Raw genomic sequence first — 11,163 nt, forward strand, 5'->3', positions numbered from 1 at the left:
TTTAGAAACACAGAGAAAAGATATAGAGAACTCCAGAGAAATTCAGTCTCGATTCAGAAGACAGAATGGACGGAGGAACATCATAGTGGATGTTAAATGGATTTAGCTGAAATCAGAGAATACAAGAAAGATGTTTACTTGTATTTTATTGAGTATGCAAAGACACTCAACTGTGTGGATTGTAATAAATAATAGCTAATATTGAGAAGAATTAGAGTTCCAGAACACTTACTTATGTTCATTCACTTATTTATGTACATGAGTCAAGAAGCACTTGATTGAACAGAAGGAGATATTGTATAGTTTTAAAATAAAAAAGGTGTGTGTCAGCGTTGTGTCCTTCCACCATACCTATTAAACTGAGAAGTTAGATCTTTTGAAGAAAATGTATTACCAGGACTGGAGGAACTCATCAACTACCAGCTTTATGTAGTGAAATAACCTTGCTTGTAAAAAGTGAAGAAGACTTAATCACTTACTGAAGGAGATCAGCAATTATAGCACTTAGTATGTATTACATTCTCACTACTGGACCAATAGGTAATATCACGATGGATAGAGAAAAGAATGAACTTTTATTTGATCCACAATGAACATCCACTGAAGAGGCAGTCAAGAAATCAAAAGACATTTGACAACTCTGTTTTCCAATACAGACATATTATGAAGATGTTGTGCCCCAAATCCAGTTTGCCCCCAAGTCACCAAGGAGCCGACACCGATGCAAGAGCAAGAGGGAATTTATTTCAGATTCGAATCCGGGCCTTGCTCAAACCATGCTGATAGAGCAGGGAAAATGGCGCGGCCCTGATTCTGGGCTGTCCTGCCTATTTAAAGGGGAAAGCCCATGAAAACAGGGCGATACAGGATTGGCTGATGTTTGGGTGGGGGCTCTTTTCCCCCTTCCCCCACCGTTTTCAGTTTACTGCTCTAGAGGCTTATACATTTTAAAATGACATATTGGTTACAAAATGGAGTCCCTCAAAGACTAACAGCTAGAAAAGGCCATCATTACTGATAAAGTAAAAGACTCCTGAAAATGACGGAACCTTCAATGATATAGAACAGACTCAAGTATACCAGAGATCCTGAAGATAAGAACTTGGCAACATTTTGTTATAAGAAAATGTAAAACAGAATGTTGTCATGAGTTGGAATTCACTTGATGGTAACAGCAACCACACAGATGGTGCATCAACTAAAGGCTAATTTGGTGGCTTAGTAGTAGTGTTGTGCTGCCAACCTAAAGGTATGCGGCTTGAATCTACCAGCCGCTGCTCCACAGGAGAAAGGTAAACAATCTCCTCTTATAATTTACAGCCTCTGAAAACCCACTGGAGGGTCAACTGAGTCAGTTCTGACTCTATGGTACATAAAAACAACAGCAGTGTGGTATGGTATATCGGTGTTAGGTTGGTAAATGAAAGAAAGGTTGACTGTCTGAGTCCACTAGTTATCCCACAAAATATGGGCAGCCTCTTTACAGAGATTTACAGCCATGGATATCTAGTAGGTCACCATGTATTGGAAATGAGTTGGTAGCAGTTGGTGTCACACCAAAACAAAGCAACATAACAAATATGGAAAGTGGAGAAGAGTCAGTATGTTCCCAGTATCCTTTTTCAAAATACCTAAGATTTTATCATTAGAGTCAAGTATTTCATTCTTGTAGCAATTTTTTTAATATTAAATAATATTTCTATCTATATGCAGAACAGATTATCTGGGAGGCTGGACTCTATGAGGAGAAATGTGGTATCAGGATTGGAGGAAGACTCATCAACAATCTGCTTTATGCAGATGACACAACCTTGCTTGATGAAAACTGAGGAAGACCTGAAGTGCTTACTGCAGAAGGTCAAAGACTGCAGCCTTTAATATGGATTGAATCTCAACATCAAGAAAACAAAGATTCTCACCACTGAGTCATTTGGCAGCATCATGGTAGATGGTGAGGGAATTGAGATTGTTAACAGCTTTAGTTTGCTTGGATCCACAATCAACACTCTTGGCACCAACATTCAGGAAATTAAAAGATGAATTACATTGGGAAAGTCTGTTGTCAGAGACCTCTCCAAAGTACTGAAGAGCAACAGTGTCAGTCTGGAGACTAAGGTGCACCTGATACAGGCCATTGTCTTTGCAGTTACTTGCTATGTATCAGAGAGCTGGACAATAACTAGGGATGATAAGAAAATTGATGTCTTTGAGCTGTGGTGCTTAAGAAGAGTGTTGAATACCATGGACTGGTAGGAGAACAAATAGGTTCCTCCTTGGAGGAAAGGATTCTGAAGCTTTATCTGATGTTGCAGACTGAGGGTAAAGGATTTTTATAATTGTTAATAATGAGACAGTCAGGAATGAAATGAAACAGAGAGTGTAAAGACAGGGGGCCAGCAGTTCCGAGGATTAAAGCACCTCAAGCCATGCCTCTCTGTGTATTTATTGAAAATGATCAGGAAGGTAAACAAAGGAAAATCACAAGGGAGTAGAAAACAAAAACAAAGGATCTTGGGGAAGTCTTTTGCAAATAAGGTGAAGTTCCTCTATATTGTTTTCCTTATACTTATACAAAGTAAGAATGATGTTGACTCTTAAGGAATGCCTTAGTGCTACAGAGTGAATTTTCGCTTGTATTATTATGCCTCTGTCTCCCTTAAATCCTGACATAGCATTTGGTCTATTATTAATACTAAATTTTATATTCAGCTCCTCACTGTCTGACATACTTTGGACATGTGCAAGGAGTCCTTAGGTAGGGATGTCATGCTTGGGAGGGTGGAGGGACAGTACAAGAGAGGAAGACCCTTGATGAGATAGATTGATTCAGTGACTGGGGTAATGGGGGTAGGTGTGTCAGAGACAATAAGATTGGCTCAGGATAGGGCAGGGTTTAGGGTTCTTGCACATACGGTCACTATGAGTTGCAGGGGCAGGGGATTAGATGGCACATAACAACAAGAAGGAGCTACAATGGCTAAGAGGAGGTCCCTGCCCTCAAGCAGATCTCTATCATTTAGTAGCCAAAAGACTCACACAGAGATAAGAATCATACAATCATTACAAGAACACTGTGATAACAACCAAAGGAAAGTGTGAACCTAGAACCTTCAATGCCAAAGGACAAAGACATTACTTCTTACCTCTAGTGGAAGTCCCATGTGCACTACAGTTGAAGGATGATGGGGTTTTTACAAGTGGAAACGGTGAAGAACATTTTAAAAGAAGAAATGGCAAGAACCAAGAAACAGATAAAGAGGAGCTTGGGGAGCATTTACACTCACAAGCCTCTGTGGGAGAAAAGTTGGCAATCTTTGGCCACAAAGATTTACAGCCAAAGAAACAGATGAAGGTTCACTATGAGTCAGAATGAAATACATTGCAGTGTTTTGTTTTGTTAAGAGGCAGGAAAACATATTTAGGGCAGGACTTTGAGCAGTGACTGGAACTGAGCTCTGGGAAGAAAAGGAGAGGAGAACAGGTAAAATAGGAAAAAAATCTAGAGACTCAAGAGGTCTTTTTCAAATGGAAAAACTAGAGAAGAGGAAAATGAGGGTAAATAGAAAGTTTGAAGATTTTACCTTGCTAAACTATCCCATTTTGTTACTTTTGAGAGAAAGTGACCTTTCAAAGGAACTTTGTATAAGACAATGCAGGTGTAGTGCTAAAGCAAGAAAAGTGCCTGGCAACAGATTTTAAAAAAACATCAAACCCCGTAAGAGGATTGTGGGGATCCTCTATTCCTCCCCTGCTCATTTCAAGTGATGTCATTTCGTTTGCAAACATCTGTGCCATCCTTCTTATCCTGACACATCTGAGTCCATTGCCGCAGATATTGTGTCAATTCCACCTCTTGAGGTTTTCCCTCTCCTTCACTCACCATTCAACTTTCCAAGCATGATGCTCGTTTTTAAGGAATAGCAGCGTCTCCTAGCAGTATGTCCAAAATATGAGAGAGGAAGCATCACCATCTTTGCCTCAAATTTTGAGCTTAAGTCTATGTCTCTAACAGCCTAGAGGTTGGACTGATGCAGTACTCCCGTCCTTTAGGGCAGAAGATTCAGCAAATGTTGGCAATTGCGACTCCTTGGCCTGTCTCCCCTCACTCTTCACCTTCCCCTGCAGGTCTCCACTCCATACTGTCCTTCTCTCCCTGCTCTGCCTTCCTCTCACCTACATTTTCCTCTACACTGCTGTATGCTCCCTTCTCCCCCATCTGCCTTCCTCGCATCTGCATATCCCTCCATTGTTGTAGGCTTTCCCTCTCCCTGCGCCCCCCCCCCCAGCACACACTAGGCACTTCTTGCCTCACTGATTCAGATCCCTCTTTCTCCATCCACCCTCCTTGCACCTACACATCCTCTTCCCATTACTGCTGGCCACTCTTAACTCCAGCCTCCCCTTCATACCTGCACATGTATGTCCCTGCACTGTTGCAGGACCCCTCTTTCTGCCCTCATCGCACCTCTATGTTCTTACAGCACTGCAGCAGGCTGCGCCACCCTCCTCCTCGCCTCTCCTCGCCCCCTTGCTGCAGGCCCTCTCTCTATCGCTCCCTTTTCGCACCTGCACGTCTCTCCTCCCCTCCCCCCCCCCGCCCCTAGCTGTAGGCCCTCCCAGTCCTCCGCGCACCTGCGTACCTTCCCGACCCCCCAGCTCCCTTTCCTCCCACTGCAGGCCCAGAAGGGGCGTGGCCTCGCCTCTCGCGAGATTGTCTGCAAGGGCTGCCCGGGCGCAGAGCTCCTCCAGAGGCGCCTGCGCGGTGCTGCTTGGTGTGCTGCTTGGCCTTGCGGCATCGGGAAGGTGGAGCAGGGCGGGCTCGGGGAGGGGAAGAAGGAGGAGGGAACGCTGAGCGCACTTACTACGCTCTCTTAGGACCCACGGGTCTTCCGCGCTCGTCCTGTTAACGCTGGGCCTACAGCTTGACTGGGAAATCCCAGCTGACAGGCACTTTTCGGGGTGCTGGTCGTCTCGGCGCAGGCAGCGGGAGCAGGCTGCGGCCGCCTGGCAGCATGAGGAAGGGCTGGCGGCGCAGGAGGGCGGCGTGGCCGCTGCTGGGGGGCCGCTGAGGGCCGGAGCGCGAGCCCGGGCCTCCAGGCTTGGCTTCCTCGTTCTGCAAGGGCGGGCTGGGGGACGCAGGTAGGCGGGGGTCCCGCGGCGCTTGTCCACGGGGGACGCACGGGGGTGCGTTCCTGGCCTGGGGGCGCGTGCTGGGGCCGCAGTTTGTGCAGAGGGGGCGCAGGGCAGGGCCGTGTGCGGGGATGGGCGGCCTTGTCCCAGTCCCCCGCCCCCGGCATTGGGGGTGTGTGTGCCCTGAAGCTGGACGGGCGCTGTTGACCAGCCGTGGCATCTCCCGGGTGGCCCAGGAACCGAGCGCAGGCAGCCTGCCAGGGACCCTGACAACTTAACGACGCTTGCTAGGCGCTGAGATTCTAACTGTGCACCTCCTGGAGAACCTGCCACTAGCTCAGTCAGCTCAGACCTGGAAAGGTGCTGGAGTTCTTATGGCCAGAAGTGGGGCCCAGGGGCAACCATGTCGTTCCTTGGCCACGGAGTAAAGCTTGCTCATGGAGGAAGGTGAAGAACAAGTGTGTGTATCAGACTTGGAGAAATGATTGGAGCTGAAAGATGTCAGGAGCAGTAAAATCCAGAACTTGTGGTTACCCTGGTTTTACGAACGTTAATCACCCAAGGGGGTGGGGTGGGGGTACGACCGTAAATAATGATTAGACCTCAAAGTACTTAATATGTATGTTGTGCTTATGGGAATTTTTCTGTCAAATCTTGAATTTGAAGAGTTTACAGTTTGATCAAATTATAGATTAAAATAAAACATTGGAAACAAAGTTTCTCCATTACATAGAACTTCTTTAACGATAGAAAACTACAACCATCTTGGGGGCAGAATAAATTTTTGTTCCAATTACCAGTGAGAGCTATTTTTCTCTTTACTTTTATGGCACACTTAGATTTTGCACCGAGTGGTTCATGATAAGAGAAATTGGTTTTATTCGTGTTTATATATTTATATACTTGTTTAGCTAATTTGATTAAAGCATTTGGCAAGATAATTTAAAACAAGAAAACACTTTTATAGTTTATGTAGTATTGAGTAGGCTACCGTTTAGTAAGCTTTCACAGGTTTCTCAGAAGTAGTAATAGATGGAGATATGACTAATAACCATTATCTAACATAGTTAGCTTCTGGAATGTGGGAAATTGAATTCTCTCAAATGTGTATGTATGTGTTTCTCTGTGGTTTAGTTGAATGTCTTTTTAAAAAGCCCTTTTAAAAGAGCCTGTTGGATAAAGAGTTGTACTGCCAACTGAAAGGCAGGCTTGAATCCACTAGCTGCTCCTTGGTATAAAGATGGACTGTCTACACCTTTGTGATTTGCACCCTCTGAAACGGGTTATAGGGTCGGCTGTGAGTTCATTGACCCCATGACAATGAATAATATTGGTACTTTTTGTTGTTAGGTGTCTATGAGCCAGGTATCACTCCAAGCAGCACTGAATGACAGATCTGAACCCCCTTCTATCCTGTGCCACACTTTGACACACTTGAGTCCATTGCTACAGTCACTATGTCAACACACCTGGTTCAAGATCTTCTCTTTCATTGACCCTCCCTCCACCTTTCCAAGCATGATGTCCCTGTCCAAGGAGTAGCCTCTCATAGCAACATGCCCCAGAGTTTGTGAGAATAAGCTTCACCATCCTTGTCTCCAAGGAAAACTGACTGCACTTTCTCTAAGACATACCTGTTCTTTTTTGCAGTCCATGAAATGACCATTCAGTACTTTTCTCTGACGCCTCAAATTCAAAGGCATCAATTCTTCTTCTTTTAATCTTACTTATTGTCCAGCTCTCAGATGATGCATAGCAAGTGATTGAAAAGACCTTGGCCTGAACAAGGTGCCCTTGTTTTTCTTACTGACCTTATTGCTCGTCAGTACTTTATGACATTAAAATTCTAATTCAGGCTAGGCATAAAACCAGAATTTATTGAACAGACTTGCTAAAAATACTTTCTGGGTCAGAGTTACCTAGAATATAGCCAAAGGAAAATTCATTTGAACTTCTCAGGGTATCACAAATTAGATTTCATTAGTGCATACATGTTGTTATTATGTGTCATCAAGTAGTGACCCTTATTTATGTATAATAGCTCTGAAGCCTTCTCTATCCTGAGCCAACCACATTGTCTTTGACACACCCACCCCCATTAACCCAGTTACTGAATCAATCCATCTCATCCAGGGTCTTCTTTCCTGTGCTGTCCCTCCACCCTTCCAAGCATAACGCCTGACGTCTCTCTCTAAGGACTGGTGCCTACTTGCAGCATGCCCAAAATATGTCAAATGAAGCTTCAAAATCCTTACCTTCAAGGACAGCCTGATTTCATCTTCTCTAGGATGAACCTGTTTGTTCTTCTAGCAGTACAAAGTATATTCAATACTGTTCTCCAGCCAAAGGTATAAATTCTCCTTCTATCATCCATAGTCATTGTCCAGCTTTCTGATCATAGCATGTAATTGTGAAGACTGGCTTGGATCAGGCACACCATAGTCTCTAGATTGACATCGTTGCTCTTCAGTATGCTGGAGAAGTCCCTGACAGCATATTTTCTCAATGCAATTTGTTTTTTAATTTCCTGGCTGCAGATACTAAGAGGGTTGATTGTGGAATCAAGCAAACTGAAGCTATTAACAATCTTAATCTCTTCATTGTCAGTCATGATGGTACCAGTTGCCTGAGTGGTAAGAATGTTTTCTTTATGTTGTTGAGCTTCAATCCATGTTGAAGATCGCAGTCCTTGACCTGCGGCAGATGCCTCAGTTCCTTCTCAGTTTCAGCAAGCAAGGCGTATCGCCTGCACGACATAGGTTGTTGATAAGTCTTCTTCCAATCCTGATGCTACATTCCTCCTCATAGAGCCCAACCTCCTGGATAATTTGGTCTGTATATAGACTGAAAATGTATTTTAGATAGGATGTCTTCCTGGCACACACCTTTCCTGATTTTGAACCATGCAGTGTTTTCTTACTCTGTTTTGATGACTGTCGTCTGTTTTGCGTAAGAACAGTCAAGTGTTCTGGGATTCCCATTCTTTTCAGAGTTAGCTGCAGTTTGTTGTGATCCACAGAGTCAAATGAATGTCTTTTGCATAGTCAACACAGACATTCTTTTGATACTCTCTGCTCTTGGCTCACATCCGTCTAATGTTGGCTATAATATCTTTGGTACCGTGGCTTCTTCTAAAGCCAGGCTGCACATCTGGCAGTTCTTTGTTGATGTGCTCTTTCAGTTGTTTCTGGATAATTTTCAGCATAATCTTGTTTTTATGTGATTTTGTTCAATAATTTCCACACTTTGTAGAGTCACTTTTTTTTTTTTTTAAATGGGAACAGATAGGGATCTTTTCCAGGCAGCTGGCCAGGTGGTTGTTCTCTAGATTTCTTGGCATAACCTGGTAAGCATGTCCAGGGCTGCATTTGTTTGTTGAAATACATCTGTGGGTATGCTGTCAATTCCTGGGGCCTTGTTTTTGGTCAATTCCTTCAGAGCACCTTGAACTTCCTCCTTCATCACTGTAGACGTTTGTTCCTATGTTGTTTCATGAAATTTTTATGTGTTGGGAAATTCTTTTTGGTGTAGTGACTCTCTACTCCTTCCATTGTTCATCGTCGTCGTCATCATCATCATCATCGTCATCATCATCATCTTTTTTTTGATTGGTTTGCTTACAGAGTTTGTATACATTGTGTTTCACACTGCTTTGAACCAAAACTACTTGGTTCAACTTCACCATCTACTAATTGAGAGAAAAATGGGCATTTTCTTTTCATGTGATTTATTGTCTCTGGAGTGGCAACTATGAATTGGTTCTGATTCAGTGGTACATAACAACAACATACTTTATATAAGGTAGTAAGAAAAGTTTTTATTTCCTCCTCCCCTCCTTTTCTTTTAAGCTTATGTTTATGTTATAAACTATGATTTGTATATGAAAAATATTTTCATTTTATCTGGTAAACATAATATCAATTCTGAAATAACCATAAAATGTTCAGCATTATCTTCTTGAATTTTGTTTTTGATTGCTGTAAATTCTGTAATGGAGGTCATTGGTCCTTTTTTTTTAAAAAAAAATCATCTTCAGGAAGCAGGGTAAAAGACTGACTGATATCTCTGTTGTTGTTGTAGGCCATCAAATTGACTACAACTCATAGTGAACCTATCAACCAGAGATCTGAGCCATTCCTTGTCCTGCACCATCTTCACATGCCTGAACCCTTTGGGTCTACCATATAATTTTAAAGAGACCTGTTATTGCAAGAACCTGTATTCTCTGCAATGGTTAATATATTGGTAGGTGCCGTTGAGTTCAGCACAATTCATAGTAATTCATAGTGACTCTGTGAACAGCAGATCTAAACTCTGTCCTATCATGTGCCATCTTCATCATCTCCGACACACTTGAGCCTGTTTCTGCAGTCATTGTGTCATCCTATCTTGTTGAGGGTCTTTCCTTTACTGACCCTCCACCTTTCTAAACATGGTATCCCTTTACAAGGAATGATCGATCAATCCCTTCTAACGACTTTCCCAAAATATGTGATACAGTTTCATTGTCTTTGCCTCCAACAAGCACTCTAGCTACACTCTCACCAGGAAAGACCTGTTTGTTCTTTTGACAATCCCTGGGATATTCAGTATTCTTCTCCAACACAGTTCAAAGGCATTGATCCTACTTTTGTCATCCTTATTCATTGTCTAGCAAGTGATTGAAAAGACAGTGGCCTGAATTGGGCACACCTTGGGCTTTAAACAGATCATTGCTTCTTAGTATTTTGGAAAGGCCCTTGGCAGCTGACTTTCCTAGTGTAACATGTAAAAGTCTTAATCTATGGGGTGAATATTGTAAAGACAAATTTTTAAAAGTTGTGCTGTATTCTTTGTTATGAAATTTTTTTTACTGGTTTATTTACAAAATTTGAATACATTGTTTTTCACAACAGATTTTTCCTATTTCCCTCACCCTCCCATCAAATTGTACAATCCCTTGATTAATCCCCCCTTCCCTCTGCACATCCTCATCCCTCTGCTTCGACCCTTCCTCTCCCTTGGATCCTTATACACATTCTACAATAGTGGTTTTATACAATATTTGTCTTTATGGGACTGAGTTAGTTCACTCAATCTCCAGTCCCTCCTTAATTAGGTAATAATTTATAAAATCATTGCCTGTGCATGCTGTGTAGTATTCCATTGTGTGAATATACCATATTTTCTCAATTCATTTGTCTGTGGTTGGATATCTGGGCTGTTTCCATGTTCTTGTGATGGTGAGTACTGCTGCTTTGAACATTGGTGTACAAGTCTCTGTGCCTTAGTTCTCATTTTCTCAGGGTATAGTCCAAATAGTGGAATGTTGTTGTTGTTGTTATGTGCCATCGAGTCGCTTGCAACCCATAGCGACCCTATGTACAACAGCCTTAAACTCCGCTCTGTCCTGTGCCAGTCGCACGGTCTCTGACATTCCCATCCCAATTATCCCAGTCACTGAATCAATCCACCTCATAGAGGGCCTTCCTCTCCTGCATTGTCCCTCCACCCTCCCAAGCATGATGTCCCTCTCCAAGGACCGGTCTCTCCTCACAACATCGTTGTGATTTACAAACCCCCAGGAGGGTTAGCTATGAGTCAGATCCGGTGAGTGCTGATTCATCCAGTGAAGGAAAGTATTACAGTTTTCTTACTCTATCAGAAATCTTCTGATTTCCGGTTTCTTAAAACTGAACAGTTTGGTCTTCTAGTAGAGTAATTGACCTGAACAACATAATTAAGTAATCAACATCCTTGATACTTGCCATCAAGAAATAAAAAGGCTTGTTGCATTGGGGAAAAACTTGCTGTCAATGACCTTTCCAAAGTGCTGAAGAGCAAGAATGTCAGTTTAAAGATTAAGGTGCACCTGATCTAAGCCATAATATTTTCAATCACTTCCTGTGCATCTGAAAGTTGAACACACTTACCAGAAAGCGAGGGGCTGAGCCCCGGAGCAGCAAGGAAAAAGAATCTGTCACTGCCATCAGGACACACAGTACTGACCCTGAGCCCAGTGCAGAGAAGATCCTGGGCACCGCCTCCAGGAGG

General features: G+C 43.0%; 1 pseudogene; it reads right to left on the reverse strand.

The window, feature by feature from the left end:
- LOC102867293 overlaps nucleotides 1-8,712 on the reverse strand; it is a 12,855-nt pseudogene extending 4,143 nt beyond the window's left edge.
- Nucleotides 8,713-11,163: the final 2,451 nt, after the last annotated feature.

The sequence above is a fragment of the Elephantulus edwardii genome, unplaced genomic scaffold, assembly GCF_000299155.1.
Source record: "Elephantulus edwardii isolate Elephantulus edwardi_28Jun2011 unplaced genomic scaffold, EleEdw1.0 scaffold00419, whole genome shotgun sequence".
In the NCBI taxonomy this organism is placed as follows: domain Eukaryota; kingdom Metazoa; phylum Chordata; class Mammalia; order Macroscelidea; family Macroscelididae; genus Elephantulus; species Elephantulus edwardii.